Here is a 23,265-nt window from a genome sequence, read left to right on the forward strand (position 1 = left end):
ATGGATTGGATACAAGCTAGGATTCCACAATCTCCTTGGCTGATCCAAAAGCCCCTTGCTGTAGATGCGATCTGTACACAAATTGGGCCAATTGCCCCTTGATTTTTTTACCTAGGACTTGCTCTAATTGGACCCCAATGGCCAAATGCTACCCAAAATTCACAATGGATGGGCTGGCATCTGAATACCTTGACAATTCCACAAATTACATGTGCTGAATTCAATGTACGATGCCTTGCACTATTGGCAAGGTCCCAAGGTGGCTGCTAAACCCTAATTTCTGCAAAATTTTAGGGTTTTTAACAAAATTCCCTCTGTTGTCCACCAAATCTGACTGAGATCTACTCCAAATGGATGAGATAAGCTGAGATCTTTTGAGAATGGGCTGGGACTATGAGAGATGATACCAAAGAGAGAAAATTCAATGATTCCTTGCAGGAAATGGCTGAATTCTGCCTGCAACATGTCAAATCTGCCCCTATAGCTGCAGCCTCAAGATGATATCGCCTAATCCCCTAGGGCCTCTGATTGCTGTCTCCTGCAGGAGATGGCTGAAAACTCGTCTGAATTCTAATCTGCAGCACCCTCTCTCTTTTTTTTTTTTTGAGTTCAACAAAACTTTCATTGCATCTCAACTGTTGGTGCCAGTCCCAACATCCAGTTCAAAGAAAAAGCCTCAATACCCATGCAAACAAAATACTAAACATCTACAATGGTAACCTCCACTTCAACACCTGGCTCTATTGTGATAGAAGTGATTTGCTTCACAACCTCAGAAGAACTATGCAGATCAATCACTCGCTTATGGACACGCAGTTCAAACCTGTCCCATGTGTTTGTACCTTCACCACATGGAGACTTGCAGGTAGTAATGTGCAAGACCTTAGTTGGCATCCTTACAAGACCTTTGACTTTCAGCCTCTTATCCTTTGCTCCTAGCACCAAGTCAGCACACACTTTTTCTAGGTTCTTAACATTCTTGGAAGAGAGAGTGATTTGGATTCGGTGAATGGTTTCCTGCACTTCCTCAATGCCAGCTTTTCCAGGCTTCATAGTGGGTATAGTCATTGCCATGGTTTCTCTGTGTGTGGTCTTGCGTTCCCCCGAGACAGACAGCGGCTCCAAAAACCGGCCACTTGCTGAGGGGAATTTGAAGGCAGACGGCTATGGAAGCTTAGACGCAGCAGCAAGAGAGCACCCTCTCTCTCTCTCTCTCTCTCTCTCTCTCTCTCTCTCTCTCATGATCGGTCATACTTTGGCCAAGATATATGGATCTATATTGGAGCATGAACTTAGTGAGTGGGCTGAAATGCAAGGCAAGAGAGCACAAGGACAAGCAAGTTTTAGATGAGGATATACCACGCTGGACCATATTCTCACACTTAGAGCCATTATTGAGGAGGGTCGGAGCCCGAGACAAGAGGATCTATCATTGCTTTGTAGACTTTCACGAAGCTTTTGATACAATGCCCCATACACGCATCATGCAAGATTGCAAGACATTGGAGTACCAGAGGCTATATGATGGGGTGTCTATGCATTATATGAGGCAGTGGCACATCATGTATGAGCACCTGGGGGGCTATCGATGAGGATTGACAGTACCATAGGAGTGAAACAAGGATATCCACTTTCACCCACATTGTTTGGTCTATACATAGATGAAGTGTCTGATTACATAGACCGAGGAGGAGCAGCAGAAGCCAGCCTGGCAAGGGTGCTGATACCGATATTACTGTATGCAGATGATATTGTTCTCATTTCACATTCACGGGAGGGATTGCAGTGTCATCTAGATGCTTTGCACATCTTCTGTAGAGATAAAGACCTCACAATGAACCTTGGGAAGACCAAAACCATGGTTTTCAATACTTCAGCAACATGGGTGACTAGATCTATGTACCAGGTCACATTTGGGGGAGACATACTGGAGCATGTGAGGGAATATGTCTATTTGGGAGTCACCTTCTCTAGCCCACGTTTTTCATTGAGAGGGGCATCAGAGGCACGTCTAGCACATGGATACGTAGCATTAAGGGCACTCGAGCGTCAATGTGCTCACATAGAATTCCAAGAGCCTCGCACCAAACTCTGGTTGTTTGACACCCTAGTCACACCTACATTACTATATGGAGCAAAGATATGGCGTTGCAACTTGTACCACAAGCGTCTTAGCCCACTCACTGATCAAATTGGAGTAGAGAGGGATTATTATGATGGTTGGGATAGCATGGAAAAGCCATTGATCATGATGATAGCACATGATTAGGAGTAAGCCCTCCACCCTATATCCCATTGTCAAAGCAAAGCTAGAGGCAACACCTATAATTACGCAGGCACTCTTCATGGCAGTGACCTTTTGGCACAGACTATGGGAACTTCCACGCCATAGATAGTCTAGATTGGCACTAACCTCATCTAGACAACTAGCATCAGGAGGCAAGAAGAACTGTTGGTTTTCACAGATGGCTATTTGGATGAGCCTACATGGTTTGGATATTGACCGTCTTCCACCTTTGGATTATACCCTTGACTGCCCTACACTTTCTCTCAGCCGATCAAAGTTGAACCACGTGATTAGAGCTAATATCTTGAGGATTGAGACAGCAAGGACATGGATCCATCCACCACTTCCTCTAGAATCGAGAACGGAGTTCTACAGGAATCATTTCTTGTCTCTCTCTGATGATGGTTTCACTATTTGGCCAGCATATATGGACACCCATCTCTCTCATAACGTAGAGTTGCTATCGGACAGATTCGCACCTCCTCACATAGGCTTCAAATGGAGACAGGCAGACGGACAAATACCCTAGCAGAGGATAGGACTTGCCAGCTTTGTGGTCGAGAGCCTGAGATAGAGGAGCACTACATATGCAAATGCACAATATACTATGACATACGAGGACGGTACCACTGCCTCTTTCGTGATGGATTTGGATCCCTTCATCGTGTCATGGAGTACGAGGACCAAAGATGCCTAGATCTTTTCCTCCTGGAGCTTGAGAGGCGCCGAACTGCACTACTGTGAGACAAGAGGCCAACTCACCCAGAGGGACAAACATAGAGAACAATGACAAACTTCTTCTACAGAGCCAACCCTACTAACACTACCAGCCTAGCTGAGATAGAGCCACCCCGCCAGGCACCTTACAGGCCACACCGTGGAGTCACATTGGATAGAGCCATTTCCCTTCGTCGAGCACAACGACCCCGTCTACTAGGACCACGGCACACCACAATCGGATTAGAGCCATTATCATGAGACACCGAAGACTCACCACCAGGCATATCAAGAAGCAACTAGGGACCGCATCATAGCTAAGATCATGTGCAGACCTTGAGATCAGCTACAGCCCATAGTCTCCACCACACTTTTGTACATGGTTCTATCACATCCGGTTCTCCTTTCCTTTCCTTTTCTTTTCTATCGATGGAACATCACTACACATGGTTCAACCCTAGTATAGTCCCATCGTATAGTTATTTTCAGTATTGTTTCACAGGCCACCCACTTATTTGTAATGTTATCTTTACCTTACTGATGAGATGACATTAGACATGGATGTACTCTGGATTTTGTCTCAAAGGCCACATTGGCCTTATGTAGACATTAATCTCTCTCTCTCTCTCTTTTTTTTTCGTAAAAGGTAATTGTATTAATTACGAAAAAAATACAAGATTACTTGATTACAAGATACATGACGACAATCCAAGCCATCATGTGAAGAGGTGCTAAGTACTACAAGTTACAATTTCATGGCAAGGATGCGGAGGAAATTGCCATATGCCAAGGACGGAAGTCCTCCGTAGAGAGCAAATCAGAACGATGGAGAAGAGCTAACTGCCAATACAAGAGGCCCTTAAGCCTCACAATATGCCGCTGAACATTATGGGCGGAGTCAAACAGAAAAGCATTCCGAATGGTCCAGTTATGCCAACAGCCCCAGTATCGAAGAAAGTGATACATGAGCTTCATATGTGGCTGTGCGGGAGTAGGGTATTTGGGCTGGCCCAAAACCCAATCAAAGGGACGCAGTGTGATACCAACCACCCCTCGCCAAACGGCCGACAAAAATAACCAGACTTTCTTAGCGACGGGGCAAGAAATAAATCGGTGGCGGGCGGATTCCATAGTAGTGGTGCAAAAGAAACAGGTGCCATTGGAGATTCGTCGCTTGGAAAGAGCCGAAGCAAGCGGAAGACCCCCAATCATCACTCTCCAAAGAAAGACTTTGTATTTAAAGGGTGTCTTGTTGACCCAGCCCTCCATCACAATTGCCCTCCACCATGACCGAGATTTACGCAATCCCCATAAAGCATTCGCTTTAGTAACTAGCCATTCAGTATCTTTAATCAGAAGATGATACACTTGGTTAGCAGAAGCTTTGCTCAAATGCAGCCGGCCTTGTAGGTCCCAATCCTGCCAGGGATGATCCAAAGCAAGAGCAGGAAAGGGTTGTCTGCTCTGGAGCACCGTCAAAAGCTATTCCCATAAAGGCCTATATCCACAAGGGATCCGGAAAAGCCTCCTAACAGTACGAAACGATATAAGCACATTGCGACTGGCAAGGGTGGCATCCGCAACTGAAGACAAGCCCAAACGTGCCATCCGGTTGAATTGTGGTCTAAGCTCATGTTTACCTTCCCACGAAAGTAAACGCGAGACTGCCAGTAATTCCAATTGAAAAGAGTTAGTAGCCAAGCGATCCGCCGTTGGGTGCCACTAAGCCTTTTGAAGGACGTGTTTCCAGGAACACACCAAATGAGTAAGCAGCGATGAAGAAGAACTCGAAAACCGCGAATCAGCATTAAGAACGTGCCACCAAGAACTCCGGAGTTGGGTATTGCCATGCCGAAGCCCATGGCCCTCGAGGAAATAACGGGCGATAGCGACCCACGGATGATGATCATCCGAGCACATGGCGCGGAAAAGGGACCAACAAAGTGCCTGCATGTGAGTTTGGGCATCTAAAATAGCTCCGCCACCCATGCGTTTGGGGGTGCACGCATGCGACCACGAGATCCAGGAAATACCTGCATGCAATGAGTCCTTCCATAGCATGAAGCGAATAGACTGAGTGAGAGCATTCAGAGTCGTAGGAGTCCAGGGCAACAATGGCAAGAAATATGTGAGCATTGGCAACATAATTATCTGGGCTACTTTGAGGCAAACATGAAAAGGCCAGGCCTGAGACTTCCAATACATAAACTTGGCCACCATTTTCTGAGAAATCCACTGCAGAAGCTGCTTTGGGGGAACATCGACACCCAAAGGGTATCCAAGATGCTTGACAATGGAACCTCGAGGAACAACCAGACCCTGCCAGTCCAAGGACTGCAAATCCGACTCCATGCAGCTTAGAATGGCTGATTTGAGCGCATTGATACGAAGGCCTGACACCTGACCAAAGAGACCCCAAACATCCAATGCTTTTCGAAGGTTATCCTTGTCCGCACGCAAAATCATAAAAGTATCATCCGCCAGGGATTGGCTAATGAAGTGTTGTCTTGTAGGAAGCAACAATCCAGCCAACTGGGAAGAAGCGGCCATATGTGATAACATGGAAAGAACTGGATCTGTCGCAAGGGCAAAGAATAAAGGGCTCAAAGGGCACCCCTGTCTGACAGAACGGGCAAGGACAAATGGCTCAATAACACCTCCGTTCAGCATGACTCGCGAAGACGCCGCAGCACTAATGGTGTAGATCAGACGAGACATCCGAGCACCAAAGCCCATAGCAGACATAAGGTCAGCAACGAAAGACCAGTCCAGATAGTCAAAAGCCTTTTCCAGGTCCAGTTGAATCAGTACCACCTCCTGATTAGAATGCCGGGCATAATCAATGGCCAATTGGGCATTCAAAACATTGTGTAGAATATTTCGGCCCTTAATGAAACCATACTGGAGAGGGTGCACAAGGGCAGGGAGATGCTTATGGAGCCGATTCGCCATTACTTTGGAAAAGATTTTGTACATTGAACCCATCAAAGAAATGGGGCGCCACTGTGTCAACTTAGATGGCGAAGGAACTTTTGGAAGCAGTTTAATAAGTCCTTGTTTCCATGAGGGAGGCATGATCCCCATTTCCCACACCTGCTGAAACAAAGCCTGCAATGGTTTTGCCAGTTGGGTAGCGAAAGCTTCAAAGAACTCATTGGTGAGACCATCCCAACCCGGACTTTTATCTTTCGGCAAGTGTAACAAGACATCCATAACCTCTGCTTCACCAATATCTGACTCCAGAGTAGCTTGCATGTCCTGCGGAAGCTGATTGCGGACCAGGTCATAAAAAACCGAACGGGCCTGAGTAATTAGATGTTGCAATTTGGCCTGTTGATACGATTTTAACTGGAATTCTTTAATAAGATCGGCCACCCGCATGGCCAATGCAAGCAGAAATGCATCATCCGGAGTGTCCACCAGCAGGGAGCGAACCAAAACCAGTAGGTCCTCCGCTGCCTGTCAACGGCGCCGACAAAGAGAGCCATGATAGATCCCATATTGCCGAGCAACCCGCTGCACATTAGACAGCAATCTTTCAAATGACGCAGTGCCCTGAGAGGAAAAGTCTAGGAAGAATCTGTCAAGCAATTGCTGCATATAGCCCTAAAAAATTGTATGCTTTAAGTAGGACGAGTTGAAACGCAAAGGGAGTCTCTCCAGAAATTGCTTGAAAGGGGCAATAGGTTGTGCAAGCAACTCGAACTGCAGAGGGAAATGGTCCAACAAGACATATTGCTGCAACACTTTTATTTCAGGCATCTCAGGCAGAAAATCATCATTCTACATGATATATATACGGTCCAACCGCGACCATGTTGTGGCATACTGGGCCGAATGGAAAGTAAAGCCTGGAGAAGACGGGTGTAGCCAGGACCAAAGATCTTGCTTAGGAACAGCAAGAGCCAACTCTTGCCACATACGACTTTCCGGCGCATCCATGACCGAGTGCTCCGATGTAGACTGGGAAGAATCAACACACATATTGAAATCCCCCATGAAGAAGCCCCGTCTGCCAAGTGACAAGGAAGTTTGCAAAGTCTGCCAAAGCTCCCGGTGAGATAACGAATCATTCGGAGCATAGAGGCCAAGTAACCATAGGATTTCCCCTTCGAATAAGATTTCAACCACCAAAAAGCGGCCATGAACATCATTTTTAATAAGAACAGGCTAATATTTGGCATGTACAATCATGAGCACACCCGAATAATGCATGGCCTGTGTTCCTGCATAGAACAAACGAAAGCCATGGCAATCCACAACTTTACCGGCGTCACCGTGACTCTTGTGCTCAACAGCGCACAGGACATCCCACCGATTCTCATACAATGCAGTCCACATGGCATGTTGCTTGTGGCGAGAACAAATTCCTCGCACATTCCACGTGGCTATTTTCATGTGTATACAAAACACAATCAGGTACGAGGCACAACTTGCCTCGATTTGACTTTGTCGGCGAGAATGTCCAGGACTCCCTCATCCAAGAAATCCGCCAACACCGCAAAAGAGTTCTGAGGACCAGATTTGGAAGTAGACGGCATATCTGCTTGCTTGGGGTTGGAACGTGGGTAACGACGGTCCCACGGAGTAATGACGTTGCCTCTGGTATCAAAAGCCAGCTGTGCAGGTAGACCCTTTAGACGATCCGAATACATTTTCCTGGAGGGCTGATGACGGGGAGCTGAAGAAACCATAGCAGGAGCAGAGCGCTCGGAAGACATCATTTCCTTCCTGCGCATATATATTCGCATGGAATCTTGTGAGGTAGTAGGCACAGTACTCTCCATGCCAGCACCAATCCTATTGCCTTTTTTGGCACGTACTTCAACCCAATCAGTGGCACGAGAATCCAGACCCGAAACCTGTTGTTTACCTTTGACCAAAACTTGGGGCAGGTGGATAGTATCCAGCGACGGAGCATCACACACCATATCTTCCATGGGCGGAGCAACATGACCCGCATCTGAAACGTGTTGTTGCTCGGGGCATTCAGCCATAAAGTGCCCCAACTGTCCACAGGAAAAGCAATGGCCTGCAAAATTGCCCCATTTCAAACGAAAGTGTAACGGATGCATGCCAGAGCAATTGAGGCGTAACCAAGCAGGCCGTTTCCTTGCAGTATCCCATAACATGCACAAGCGGTTGCGATTCACAGCCCTGAGACTGGGAGGGACCAGAACCGTGCCCACAGCGGCCATAGCATCCTTCAATAGCGGCCAATAAACAGCCGGACAATTTTCCACTTCTACCCACACAGGGCATTCACGTTGCAGGAGGCGCTGGAAGTCTGCCATCGGGCGCCATGGAACCACATGAACCAACCGACGATCAAAAAACAAAGGCAGTTTAGACAGGAGAGCAGCACGGTGCGTCGCTGTTTTCAAGAGGACCTCAAAAAAACCTCGGGATCCAACAAAAATCTCTTCAACACATTCCCCTTGTAGCAGACTCTGCAGCCATTGGCGAATACGGGAAAGCAACGGGATTCGACCAGTGAAGAAGAGTATCACCGTGCGATCATAAAATACCGAGAAGGAGCGTAGGACAGTTTTTGGGTCGACGGTAGCTTCCAGAACATCGTCTGGAGCAGAGTCAGAGAAGGCTTCCTGATTATGTTGAACATATTCACCAAGCAGAGTGTTGGCAAATTCCAACAGATGCTCCCAATCCACCTCCTGAGAGTCCACAAAATCCGAAGCAACCTGCGCATAGAAACGATCCGGAGTAACACCTATCTCTTCCGGGGTATGCTTGGTACGTTTACCCGCAGGCTGGATGTCAGGACCCGGGGGCAATTCTTCAGTGCATGGAACCATATCCTCCGGTTCCTCAGCATCAGAGTCCGGGCCAAGTGCTGCCACCGTTTGGTCTATGAAATCCAGATCCAAACCAGCCATCGTGTATGACGAGCTGATCTCGAAGAAGGACTGACCAACAGTGCAGATCAGGACCGCTCTCTCTCTCTCCCTCTCTCTCTCTCTCTCTCTGTGTACAGAGCAGGGGGCACGCTATCCCGGACGCTGCCTCTCTGACGATGGTCCGGTTTAGGGTTTTACAGGAGCTGGGCGCCTCTACACGAAAGGAGGAGCACACGCAGGCGGAGCCTCGAACAGCAGCACAGGCGAGGTTGACGGGGCGGCTGCAGACGTTTCAGCGGGACAGGCAGTAGACAAGGCGGAACAAAACAGGGCGACGCGCAAGGCTGAGACGTAAGAGACGTGGGGCTACGTGACTGAAGGGCGACGGCAGGGGTCCCCGCGCCCAGGACAGACGACTGACGGGCGACGCTTACTCCGCCTGCACGCCTGTGGGAGCAGCCAACGGATGACGAAGTAGGGCAAGCGGCAAGTCGCGACCACGATGCGCCATCATCTCCTGCGCATCTCTCTCTCTCTCTCTCTCTCTCTCTCTCTCTCTCTCTCTCTCTCTCTCTCTCTCTCTCTCTCTCTCTCTCTCTCTCTCTCTTTTTTCGTAAAAGGTAATTGTATTAATTACGAAAAAAATACAAGATTACTGGATTACAAGATACATGATGACACAAAGCCATCATGTGAAGAGGTTTTCTCTTTCTCTCTCTCTCTCTGTTTTCTGATTACAAGATACACGAGGGCCGTGTGGGGAAGCCCCGTAGTAATGCACTGAAAAGGTTACACCATCATGGCAACGACCCAAAGGCAATTGCCATATGCCACGGATGCAAATCCTCCCGAGGGAGCAAGTCGGAGTGTCGGATGATATCTAGCTGCCAATGCAAGAGCCCTTTAAGCCTGGCAATATGTCGGGGTACATTAGAGGCCGAGTCAAAGAGAAAAGCATTGCGCGTGGTCCAAATGTGCCAGCATCCCCAATATCTGAAAAAGTGAAATAAGAGCTTCTCATGCAACTGTGGCGGTGCGGGATACTTCGGGCGCACAAAAACCCAGTCGAAAGGAGTTAGCGAGGACCCCACCACCGCGCGCCAAATGTGTGACAAGAGTGACCAGATATTCTTGGCGAGCGGGCAAGAGAGAAAACGATGTCGGGCCGATTCCGCCGGTGTGGTACAGAAGAAACAATTGCCATTCGAGATGCGACGCTTGGCAAGGGCCGAGGCCAGAGGAAGACCACCAATCATCACCCGCCAAAGAAAAACCTTGCATTTGAAAGGTGTCTTATTTAGTCAGCCCTCCATCAGCGTTTTCTGCCACCATGACAACGATTTCCGCAGTCCCCAAACAGTATTAGCTTTCTCTCCCAGCCATTGGTGATCTTGAACAAGAAGATGATACACCTGATTAGTAGAGGCCTTTTCCAGACTCAGGCGGCCTGCAAGGTCCCAATCCTGCCAAGGGCGATCCACAATCAAGGCAGGAAAGGGTTGCCGACTCTGAAGCTCCGACGAAAGCTGCTCCCATAAATCACGGTATCCACGCGGGATCTTGAAGAGTCGCCGAGCAGTCCGAAACGATACGAGGACATTGCGAGTGGCAAGGGTAGCATCCGCAACCAACGTCACACCTTAACGGGCCATGCGATTAAATCTTGGTCTGAGTTGATGTTTATCTTCCCATGAAAGGAGTCGGGATACTGCCAACAATTCCAGCTGAAAGGAGTTAGTCTGCAAGCGGTCCCCTACTGGGTGCCAACGGGCCTTTTGGAGCACCACTTTCCAAGAGCCGACCAAGTGCAGTAACAAAGAGGAAGAGGGACTGGAAACACGAGAGTCAGCATTAAGGACATGCCACCAGGAGGTCCGAAGCCGTGTGTTACCATGGCGGAGCCCGCTGTCCTCAAGAAAATAACGGGCTATGATGGTCCATGGGTGATGATCCACACACATGGCACGAAAAAGGGACCACCGGAGAGCACACATATGAGTGTGTGCATCCAAAATAGCTCCTCCACCCATGCGCTTAGGGGTACATGTGTGCGACCATGAAATCTAGGAAATGCCGAACTGTAGTGAATCCTTCTTCCACAGCATGAAACGGATGGGATGAGTGAGGGCCTTCAAAGTAGTAGGCGTCCATGGCAACAAAGGCAAGAAATACGTTAGCATTGGAAACATGATTGTCTGGGCCACTTTGAGGCGGACATGGAATGGCCACGCTTGCGACTTCCAATACATAAACTTCGCCGCCAGTTTTTGTGAAATCCACTCCAGCAGGTCTTTTGGCCGTACATCCACCCCCAATGGGTATCCAAGATGCCTGACAATGGAGCCACCGGAAACCACCTGGCCTCTCCAGCCTAAGGACTGTAAATCAGGCTCCGTACAACTGAGAATGGCTGACTTAAGGGCATTGATGCGAAGCCCAGAGGCCTGACCAAAGAGTGTCCAAACATCTAATGCCCTTCGAATGTTGTCCCTGTCCGCCTGCAAAATCATAAAGGTGTCATCAGCCAAGGATTGGCTAACGAAGTGCTGACCCAACGGAAGAGACAGCCCGGCCAGCTGAGCCGAGGCTGCCATGGAGGATAACATTGAAAGGACCGGGTGAGTTGCCAGGGCAAAGAAGAGAGGGCTCAAAGGACAACCCTGTCTAACCGAGCGTGCAAGGACAAATGGCTCTGTAACTCCACCATTAAGCATAACTCTGGAGGAAGCCTCAGCACTAATGGTGTAGATCAATCGGGACATTCGGGTACCAAAGCCCATAGCCGACATGAGGTCTGCAATGAAAGACCAGTCCACATAATCAAACGCCTTTTCCAAGTCCAATTGGATCAATACCACTTCTTGACCGGAGTGCCGCGCGTAGTCAATAGCCATTTGCACGTTTAAGATATTATGCAGAATGTTGCGGCCCTTAATGAAACCATATTGGAGAGGATGCACAATAGCTGGAAGGTGCTTGTGAAGCCGATTCGCCAGCACTTTGGAGTAGATTTTATACATGGAGCCCATCAAAGAGATTGGTCTCCAGTGTTGCAACTTTGACGGCGAAGGGACCTTTGGAATTAGTTTGATAAGGCCTTCTTTCCATGAGGAGGGCATGACCCCCGTTTCCCACACCTGCTGAAACATGGCCACCAATGGCTTCACCAACTGCATGGCCGAGGTCTGAAAGAATTCATTAGTGAGACCATCCCAGCCAGGACTTTTATCATTCGGCAGATGCAACAAAACGTCCATAACCGCTTCCTCGCAAATATCCATCTCCAAAGCGGCTTGCATATCAACTGGAACCTGTTGGCGGACCAGATGATAGAAGACCGAGCGGGCATGTGTAACCTGGCTAGAAGGCGAGGAAGAGGAACCAAGAAGATCCATAAAATAGATCCTGCACATAGTGACAATGGTCTGCGGATCCGTGACCATGCGACCTTCCGAATCCTGGAGTCTGGTCATATTCTCGCGAGCCGGAGACGCATGCAAGGCGCGAAAGAACTTATGAGACTGGCAGGCGCTATCTTGCAATGTGTCCGTCAAGTTGTGCAGCTTGGCCTGTTGATAAGATTTCAACTGAAATACTTGAATAAGATGGGCCAATCGCCTCTCCAGAGACAGCAGAAAATCATCATCAGGGAAATCCAGGAGCAAAGAACGGACCAAAGCCAGTAAGTCTTCTGCTGCATGTCGACGTCGGCGGCAAAGCGAGGCATGATGGATCCCATACTGGCGAGCAACCCGCTGCACATTAGAGAGCAGCCGTGCAAATGAAGGCAAGCCCTCAGAGGCGAAGTCCAATAAGAACCTCTCAATCAGCTGCTGCATATAGCCCTGGAAAATTGAATGCTTCAAATAAGAGGAGTTGAAACGTAAAGGGAGCCTATCCAGGAATTGCACAAAAGGTGCAATAGAGTGTGCCCGCATCTCAAGCTGGAGGGGGAAATGGTCCGACAACGCATATTGCCGCAAGACCTTCATTTCTAGCATCTCAGGAAGAAAATCATCCCCCTGCATGATATACATTCTGTCCAGTCGCGACCAGGTAGTTGCATATTGTGCGGAATGAAAAGTAAATCCTGAAAAAGAAGGGTGAAGCCACGACCAAAGATCTTGCTTGAGTACGTGCAAAGCAAAGGAACTCCACACGCGGCTTTCCGGCGTATCCATTACCGAATGCCCTGAAGTGGACTGAGAAGAGTCAACACACATATTGAAATCTCCCATCAAAAACCCCCTTCGGCCGAGTGACATGGAGCCCTGCAAAGTGTGTTGAGACTCAAGCTCATTTTGTTTACCTTAGTGAATAAGGTTAAGTCACACTGACTTAACCATGATTAGATCTAGGTCAGTTGATCTTTGAATGTGTGTGGTACATACAGTTGACTTTTTAGATGGTGTTGATGGAATGGAATGAACTAACGGGAGCATGTCTGCTACCCTTTCAGTCTGTGCCTTTTGTCCATATCTCTTTCTCTATGAATGCTAATATGGTATCAGAGCTCGCCAGGTAGTAGGAATGCAGAGCCAAGTTGGTGGTCATGGCTATGACCTTCAGAGGAGAGCACCTTCAAGAAAGCGTTTATTCTGATATGCCAAAATCAGTGCCCTTTTGGCCAGTGATTCTCCAGAGAGCACGTGAAGATTATAGAATGTCAGTGATGGAGTTATATCCAGGCAGTAGAGACGGATGTTAGAATTAGACAAAATAGCAAAAATTGGAGCTCCCTCCATTGATGTGTGAAATGCCACCATAGCAGGTTTCCAATGCTGTTAAAGATGGCGTGGGATCAGAGTTCACTGTCTTCATGATGCTGAAAAGTCAAAAGGCCATTCATTTCATGGTGCAGGAGCAGCACGATACCCTCAAGTGGAGCACGACAGACTGAAATCAATAAAAGCGTCATCGTATACTGCTGATGAGTAGAGATGATAGCAGAGTCCTGGACGACCTATCGTGCCAGCCCGTTGTGCTATTGATGCCTTACTTATCCATTGTATTTCATACCTTGTCATACACAGATTGGTATCCAGTGCATAAGCAACAACGTTTGAATGTAGTTTCTGGCCCTGTGTTGAAGACCAGAAGGTCTTCGTTGAAGGAGTTGCAAAGGTTGATCGGAAGGCCTCTGACAATAGTCCTGCTTGGGGTCGCATTACATTCCCAACAGGAGGTGATATTATCTTTTACTTGCATTCGTTGCTATTGGAAGATTGAGTCATGGAATGTCAGTGGTTGATTGGGATGTATTGCGTATAGCAGATCCATTCATAGCAAGATTTGTGAATCAATGTAATTCTGAAGTCACCAAAACGTAAACTATGCTCTCTTGATGAGAAGAAAGGAAAGTATCAGTGCAGAGACCTATACCATCGAAAAGGTTCCTGCAGCCACTGGCCAGAATACAAACTTGTGGCCTATGATTGGAATATCAGTTTCCCTGCACTGAAGCAGCCAACTGAGAAAAGCTAAGTTGAGCATGCAAAGTTGGACATTGTTTGGGGACTGACTCTTGGGTTTGGTGAGGTGCATCTACAAAGATGGACATGGAGCCTTGGTGCAAATGTCTGCTAATCAGCAAGAGTCGTATGCTTTATAGCTATTTAAGCATGTATGGGTGTGTACTTTGGAGAATAACCATCAGTATTCAATATGGACAGCAAGAAAGAAATGCTTCAGTTTTTTTCTGTGGACTATGAAAACAATTCAGCAAGTTATGTTTACCTTCTGCAACAAGTCCTGAGCAGTAAATTCAAGAATACAATTGGTATCAATATTTGAAGCTTGTGTTTGGATCATGTTTGCAGCTGCAGTCAGTTGAAGGAATACTGAGTATTTACTTCCTACATGTATTGGATCTTATGCAGTCATATAGGCTGAAATCTGTGCAGTTTTTTTTGGAATTGAATGTACTTGTGAAGTTCAAGGGTGCTCATCACAGATGTCGGTAGTGTGGCACTAAATGGTCAGTGATAGACGTGTGCATACTCAAGAGCATTGAATGCTCAAGCTTGACTTCTATGAGGCTGATTTGACAGACTACTGATTGCAGTAAAAGACTGGTTGTACTACAGATCATGGAAGCGTATTGCCTGCTGGCATTTTTGGAAAATTAACTGGTTTTGCAAAACTTAAGGCTTTAAAATGGCAAACACAGGAGAGAAGGATACTATCACTCAGATAGTTGGTGAGAAGCTGGACTATAACAATTTCGTTCTATGGAAATTCAGGATGTCTAATTTTTTAATTGGAAGAGGCTATTGGGACCTAGTCACAGGTCTTGAAGATGAGCCTAAGCTACCGGAAGATAGACCTCCAACACAGGATCAGTTGAAGGCACACAGGACTTGGTTGGAAAAGGCCAGCAAGGTCTTGCATTGGTTGTCTCTATGTGTATCAGACACAAAGGCTATGCAAATTGCAAATTGTACTTCCCCAAAAGCTGCTTGGGACTTATTGATGAAGAATTATGGGCATGTCACTCATGCAAGAAAGACACAACTGAAGCAAAAGTTCAGCCACATATCCAGAAATGGAAGGTCTATTGAGGACTATGTCAGTGAGATCAGATCCATTGCAGAACAACTAGGATCAATTGGAGCTGAAGTTGAGGATGATGATTTGGTAGCTACTACCCTCCATGGACTTGGACAGGAATATAAGCAGTTTGATACTTCCATTTCAGTGCGTCAGGAGCAGCCTGACTTTGATGAACTTGTAGCACTTCTTTTGCATGAAGAAGTGAAACTTGGACTTAATACAAGTTCCAGTGGATCTAAAAACAGTAGGGACAATGTCTTCTACTCAAATCAAAGGGGTAGAGGTGGAAGAGGAAGATCAAATTTTCGAGGAAGAGGTGCTGGAAATGCATATGCAGCCCGTGGACAGCAAGCTACTGGATGGCAAAATAGGCAGCCTCAAGCAAATAGAGGTGCCTCAAATGCTCGTGGAAGAGGAGGTTATTCACCTAGAGGAAGAGGCACTTGGCAGCAGCCTCAAATGAGTTATGGACAGCAATCAAATGCAAATAAGGATTGCCATTATTGTGGCAAATACGGGCATGTAGCTAAAGATTGCTACAAAAAGCAGAATGATCAGAGAGGAAGAGGGAAGCAACATGGTAATTATGCTTCTTCTAGTGGTATACAGGAGGATGACAGGTTGTTTGCAATGCAACATGTGAAGAAAGGGTTGCCTGTACACGACAAAGCCGATGATGTATGGTATATAGACTCAGGGGCATCTAACCACATGACTCCTCATGGAGAGTGGTTTGACACATTGGTAGAAGGTGCTCATGGATATGTTTGCACAGGGGATGATACGCAACATGACATTATGCATACAGGTACTGTTCCCTTGATGATGCATGGTGACAGGAGAAAGAGTCTTTATGATGTATTGCATGTACCCTCCATAACCAAAAACTTGCTTTCTGTGGGACAAATGGCTGAACAAAATCTACAAGTTAGATTCAATAGAGATGGATGCTACATTGAAGAGTATGGTCAAGGATGCAAACTCATTGCTAAAGGCAAAAGAAATGGCAGGATGTTTACATTGGATACGAAAATTCCAGCATTGAATGCTGCTATGTACTCACATGAAAATGCTGCAATAAGGGACATTGAGATATGGCATAAAAGGATTGGACATGTAAATGTTCAAAAGTTGAAGAATATGCAGCATAAACAAGTTGTACTTGGACTTCCTAAGTTCAAGCATGCGGAATTGGGACATGTATGTCAGTCTTGTCAATTTGGAAAGCAATCAAGGCTTCCATTTATGAGGCATGTAAGCACTACTACTAGACCATTACAGCTTGTACATTCTAATGTATGGGGACCCTCACAGAATGGATCTCTTGGGGGATCACGTTACTATGTGTCATTCATAGATGACTATAGTAGGTACACATGGTTGTATGTGCTAAAGCACAAGAGTGATGTCATGGATGTTTTTCAGGATTTTAAGAGACATGTGGAGAAAGAATTGGCTTGCTATATCTCATGCTTGAGATCTGATAGTGGTGGAGAATATGTTTTTAAGGACTTTGATTACTTCTTGGCAGCTCATGGAATTAAAAGGCAATTGACATGCAGGTACACACCACAACAAAATGGTGTGGCAGAAAGGAAAAACAGGGTGATCATGGAATCGGCTAGAGCCATGTTGAATGAGAAAAGCCTACCAAATGCATATTGGGCAGAGGCTGTAATGACTACAGTGTATGTCATGAATCATACACCAACAGCAGGTATACATGAGGTGACTCCTTATGAGAGGCTTTATGGGATAAAGCCAGACATCAGCCATCTTAAGGTTTTTGGATGCTTGGCATATGTACATGTTCCAGATGAAAAGAGGAGCAAGCTTGATCCAAAGGCAGAAAAGGCCATTTTTATTGGGTATGCACAAGATAGAAAAGCGTACAAATGCTACAATCCTTCTACTCATGAGACATTGATCTCAAGAGATGTGGTATTTGATGAGCTAAAATCATGGCATGAGAAGAAGATCACTGTGATGAATGATGAAAATGGCTATCACGAGCCTTATGTACATGCAGGTACAAATGAAAGTGCAGCAATTTCTGGGCCTTCTAAAGATGCTACTACGTCAGTTAGTCCTTGGACAGGTAGATTGAGGACTTCAGCATCTTTGTCCACTGACACGGGTATGTCAGTGAGGGGGAGAGATGTGGATAAAGGCAAAGGAAAACTTGATGATGTTACTGGGCCACTCACCTGTGGTTATGATTCACCTGGTACTGACAGCTTGGATAGTGAGTTTGGTATTCCATCAGTTGTGACTCCTGGTGTGAGACATAGATATATACCACCTCATGAGAGAGGAGAGTCTCATACTGCACCTCAGTTGAGGAGATCAAAAAGAGTCAGGAAGCCTATGGATAGGCTTACATACAGTGGTTACACAGTGAGACACTATGCATATATGGCAAAAGTCACTAGCTTCAAGGAACCCACAAAGTTTTCTGAAGCTACTTTGGATGATCATTGGTGTAAGGCAATGGATGAGGAATATTCAGCATTGGCTGAAAATGACACTTGGGATTTGGTTGAATTGCCTGAAGGAAAAATGGCTATTGGTTGCAAATAGGTATACAAAGTGAAATGCAAATCAGATGGCACATTGGAAAGGTACAAGGCAAGACTTGTGGCAAAAGGGTATGCACAACAATATGGTCTTGATTATGAGGAAACATTCAGTCCTGTTGCTAAAATGGCAACCGTGAGGACAGTGATTGCTTTGGCAGCATCTAAAGGATGGAGTATGTATCAAATGGATGTGAAGAATGCTTTTCTCAATGGTGATTTGGTTGAGGAAGTATACATGGATCAGCCCGAGGGCTATACACATCCAGATTTTCCTACATATGTGTGTAGATTGAAGAAAGCATTATATGGGCTGAAGCAAGCACCTAGAGCTTGGAATGCTAAGATAAGTGCATGCTTACAAAAACTTGGCTTTACTATGGGCAAGGCTGATCATAGCCTATTCACAAAGAAGACAAGAGCTGGTTATGTAGTATTAGTCATCTATGTGGATGACTTAATCATTACAGGTGATGATGTCACAGGAATTGGAGAGATCAAGGAAATGTTACATGCTGAATTTCAGGTCAAAGATTTGGGAGATCTAAAGTATTTCCTTGGGATTGAGGTTATCTCTACATCTCATGGTACTTGGTTGTTGCAGAAGCAGTATGCACAGGATATGTTAACCAAGTATGGTATGTTGGATTGCAAAGCATTGAGCACTCCATTGGAACAAAATGTTAAGCTACTTGCAAATGTTGGACATGAGATTGAGAATGTCACTATGTATAGACAAATGGTGGGTAGCCTAATTTACCTTACCATTACTAGACCGGATCTTAGCTATTCAGTTGGACTGATTAGTCAGTTCATGCAGAAGCCTATGAAGCCACACTTGGATGCAGTGAGGAGGATCTTGAGATATGTAAAGGCTACATCAGATTATGGTCTATTCTATGAGCACGATAAGCCTTTGGAGCTTACAGGATATACAGATGCTGACTGGGCAGGAAGTATCTATGACAGGAGATCTACTAGTGGGTATGCATTTTCCCTTGGTAGTAGTATGGTCAGCTGGAGCAGTAAGAAGCAACCTACAGTTGCACTCTCTAGTACTGAGGCAGAGTATAGAGGTGCTGCACTAGCTGCATGTGAGGCAGCATGGCTCATGAAGCTTATTGATGATTTGGGCATGCAGGAAGTCAGGCTTGTCACACTCTATTGTGACAACATGAGTAGTGTACTCCTAGCCAGTAATCCTGTCTATCATGCTAGGACTAAGCACATTGAGGTACACTATCACTTCATCAGGGAAAAAGTGATTGCAGGTGACATTGATTTGGTCCATGTGAGGACAGAAGACCAAGTTGCAGATATCTTTACCAAGTCATTAGATAAAGATAAGTTTTTGCATTTCAGAGAGTTACTTGGAGTCAAGTATCCTACTTGAGCTTGAGGGGGAGTGTTGAGACTCAAGCTCATTTTGTTTACCTTAGTGAATAAGGTTAAGTCACACTGACTTAACCATGATTAGATCTAGGTTAGTTGATCTTTGAATGTGTGTGGTACATACAGTTGACTTTTTAGATGGTGTTGATGGAATGGAATGAACTAACGGGAGCATGTCTGCTACCCTTCCAGTCTGTGCCTTTTGTCCATATCTCTTTCTCTATGAATGCTAATAAAGTGGACCAAAGATCCCGGCGGGATGCGGGATCATTCGGAGCATAGAGGCCCAACAGCCATAAAATCTCTCCTTCAAATAAGACTTCAATCACCAGAAACCGGCCCTGCACATCATTTTTAACAAGGACAGGCTGATATTTCTCATGGACAATCATCAGCACGCCCGAATAGTGCGTAGAATGGGTCCCTGCATAAAACAGACGGAATCCATGACAATCCATCACTTTTCCTACTTCACCGTGACTTTTGTGCTCAACTGCACACAGTACATCCCACTAGTTCTCATGCAAGACGGTCCACATGGCATGTTGCTTATGGCGAGAGCAAATGCCTCGCACATTCCACGTGGCTATCTTCATGTATCCTCAAAGAAGGAAGTCAGGAACGAGGCGCCTGCTGCCTCGATTTTATCTTTTCCGCGAGAGCATCCAGGACACCCTCATCCAGAAAATCAGCCAATACTGCAAAAGAATTCTGGCGACCTGCTTTGGAGGTAGAAGGGAAATCCACTGCCTTGGGAGAGGGGCGGGGATAACGCCGATCCCAGGGTGTAATAACATTTCCTTTGGCATCAAATGCCAGCTTGGCAGGTGGGCCTTTGGGGCCATCGGTATAGGCTCTCCTTGGAGACTGATTACGGGGGGCAGACGGGGTCGTAGGACGCGCAGCCTGCTGTGAAGTGGCCATTTCTTTCCGGCGCGTATACGTGCGCACGGAATCCTGGGGCGCGGTAGCCCCAGGATCCGCCAGGCCTGCATCTAGCTTTTTCCCTTTTTTGGGACGTGCCTCAATCCAATCAGTGCGACGGGAATCCACACTCAGGACCTGTTGTTTGCCTTTATCCATGACATGAGGAGACTGAAGGGCTTCCTGGGGCGTGGCATCAAGCACCATGGCGTCCTTGGGTGCACAACCTGCGCATCCTCCGAAGACGATTGCTTTTCAGGGCATTCGGCCATGAAATGCCCCAATTTACCACATGAAAAGCAGTGGCCCGCAAAGTTGCCCCATTTTAAGCGAAAATACAAAGGATGCATGCCCGAACAATTGAGGCGAAGCCATGCGGGCCTTTTTCCTGGCCGTGTCCCATAGCATGCATAAACGGTTGCGGTTCATCGCCCTGAGGCTTGGGGGAACCATCACTGTTCCCACAACTGCCATCGCATCCTTCAACATGGGCCAATAGACCGCCGGACAATTTTCCACCTCTACCCACACCGGGCATTCGCGTTGAAGCAGACGCTGGAAGTCGGCCATGGGGCGCCATGGCACAACATGGACCAGGCGGCGATCAAAGAATAGCGGCAACTTGGACAGGAGCTCAGCGCGATGCGTTTCCGATTTCAGCAGGACCTCATAAAAGCCGCGAGGTCCAAGGAAGATCTCCTCAACAGACTCCCCTTGCAATAGATGGTGCAACCACTGGCGAATATGCGAAAGCACTGGGATCTTGCCAGTGAAGAAAAGTATGACTGCACGATCATAAAACACCGAGAAGGATCGCAAGACTGATTTGGGGTCCACCGTGACATCCAGCACATCATCCGTTCCCGCAACAGAAAAAGATTCGGTATTATGCTGGACATAATCACCGAGCAGAGTATTGGCGAAGTCCAGCAAATGCTCCCAGTCAATTTCCTGCGAATCCACAGGATCAGAGGCCACTTGCGCATAGGAGTGTTCCAGAGGACTCATTGGCTCATCAGGCGTATGCTTGGAGCGTTTGCCGGCAGGCGGCAGTTCAGAACTCGGCGGCAACTCCTCCGTGCACGGCACCATATCTTCCGGGTCCTCTGCATCGGAATCAGGGCCAAGGGCTGCCACCGTCCGGTCAAGAAAATCCATATCCAGGCCAGCCATACTGCTGACTTCACACTCGTCCTGGCAGAGGGCGACCTAGGTTAGGTGAGGTCGATCCTGCGCAGGGACGGATTGCTGGTCCCCAGCTTCACGCAGGATCCAGTCAAGCCCACGCTGCCCTGGGGAAAGGGGGCCAGGCGGCGCACAGGGCAGGGCGGCGAAGAAAGCACAGGGCAGGGCGGCACAGCACGCAGGCGGGTCAAAGACGAAAGGCGCACAGGGGGGCGACGAAGGGGGCGCAGGGGGTAGCGACAGGCGACGGGTCAGGGCAGCGCGCAGGGCGGCGCCAAGCCCGCAGGTCAGAGGGGCGGCGACGGGGCGGGGCACGCAGGGCCAGCGCAGGAGGGCCCGACGGACGCAAGGGCGGACGGGCACGCAAGGCCCTGACGGGCGCAGGGACTCGCAGGGTCAGGCGGGCGCAGGCGGAAGCGGAGGGCGGACAGGTCAGACGACCTTCACGATGCTCCACACAGTCAATGAGCGCAGGGGGGAAGGACCAGGGTGACGGAACGTGTGCACGCAACAGGCAGCGGGCCCTGCGGCGCAAGCCCAGACAAGGGCACGCGACCCTTAGGCAGCAAACTGTGCGCAATGGTACAGGCAAGGGTTTGAGCAGGTCGATGCAGGACAGTCGCGACAGGTCGCCATCCTCGCTGCTGCCATTCTCCCACGCTCTCTCTCTCTCTCTCTCTCTCTCTCTCTCTCTCTCTCTCTCTCTCTCTCTCTCTCTCTCTCTCTCTCTCACCTTACTCTCTCTCTCTCTCTCTCTCTCTCACCTTACTCTCTCTCTCTCTCTCTCTCTCTATCTCTCTCTCACCTTACTCTCTCTCTCTCTCTCTCTCTCTCTCTCTCTCTCTCTCTCTCTCTCTCTCTCTCTCTCTCTTTTCGTAAAAGGTAATTGTATTAATTACGAAAAAAAGTACATGATTACTTGATTACAAGATACATGACGACAATCTAAGTCATCATGTGAAGAGATTCTAAGTACTACAAGTTACAACGTCATGGCAAGGATGCAGAGGATTTCCTGATTACAGGATACACGAGGGCCCTAGGCCAACATGTGGGGAAACCCCGTAGTAATGCACTGAAAAGGTTACACCAATCATGGCAACGACCCCGAGGCAATTGCCATATGCCACGGATGCAAATCCTCCCGAGGGAGCAGGTCGGAGTGTCGGATGATATCTAGCTGCCAATGCAAGAGCCCTTTAAGCCTGGCAATATGTCGGGGTACATTAGAGGCCGAATCAAAGAGAAAAGCATTGCGTGTGGTCCAAATGTGCCAACATCCCCAATATCTGAAAAAGTGAAATAAGATCTTCTCATGCAACTGTGGCGGTGCAGGATACTTCGGGCGCACAAAAACCCAGTCGAAAGGAGTTAGCAAGGACCCGACCACCGCGCGCCAAATGTGCGACAAGAGCGACCAGATATTCTTGGCGAGCGGGCAAGAGAGAAACCGATGTCGGGCCGATTCCGCCGGTGTGGTACAGAAGAAACAATTGCCATTCGAGATGCAACGCTTGGCAAGGGCCGAGGCCAGAGGAAGACCACCAATCATCACCCGCCAAAGAAAAACCTTGCATTTGAAAGGCGTCTTATTAAGCCAGCCCTCCATCAGCGTTTTCTGCCACCATGACAGCGATTTCCGCAGTCCCCAAACAGTATTAGCTTTCTCTCCCAGCCATTGGTGATCTTGAACAAGAAGATGATACACCTGATTAGTAGAGGCCTTTTCCAGACTCAGGCGGCCTGCAAGGTCCCAGTCCTGCCAAGGGCGGTC

General features: G+C 47.6%; 1 protein-coding gene and 1 pseudogene across 1 annotated transcript in view; both read right to left on the reverse strand.

Annotated features, from left to right (window-relative positions):
* Positions 1 to 23,265, reverse strand: part of LOC148026753 (signal recognition particle 19 kDa protein, putative / SRP19) — a 99,051-nt gene that overhangs the window by 14,362 nt on the left and 61,424 nt on the right. The window lies entirely within an intron of this gene.
* On the reverse strand, positions 627 to 1,129 carry LOC148026754 (small ribosomal subunit protein uS10z/uS10x pseudogene; annotated as a pseudogene).

The sequence above is a fragment of the Lygodium microphyllum genome, chromosome 13 (genome assembly GCF_053477565.2).
Source record: "Lygodium microphyllum isolate KBCC chromosome 13, Lygodium_microphyllum_v1.1.10, whole genome shotgun sequence".
Taxonomy (NCBI): Eukaryota; Viridiplantae; Streptophyta; class Polypodiopsida; order Schizaeales; family Lygodiaceae; genus Lygodium; species Lygodium microphyllum.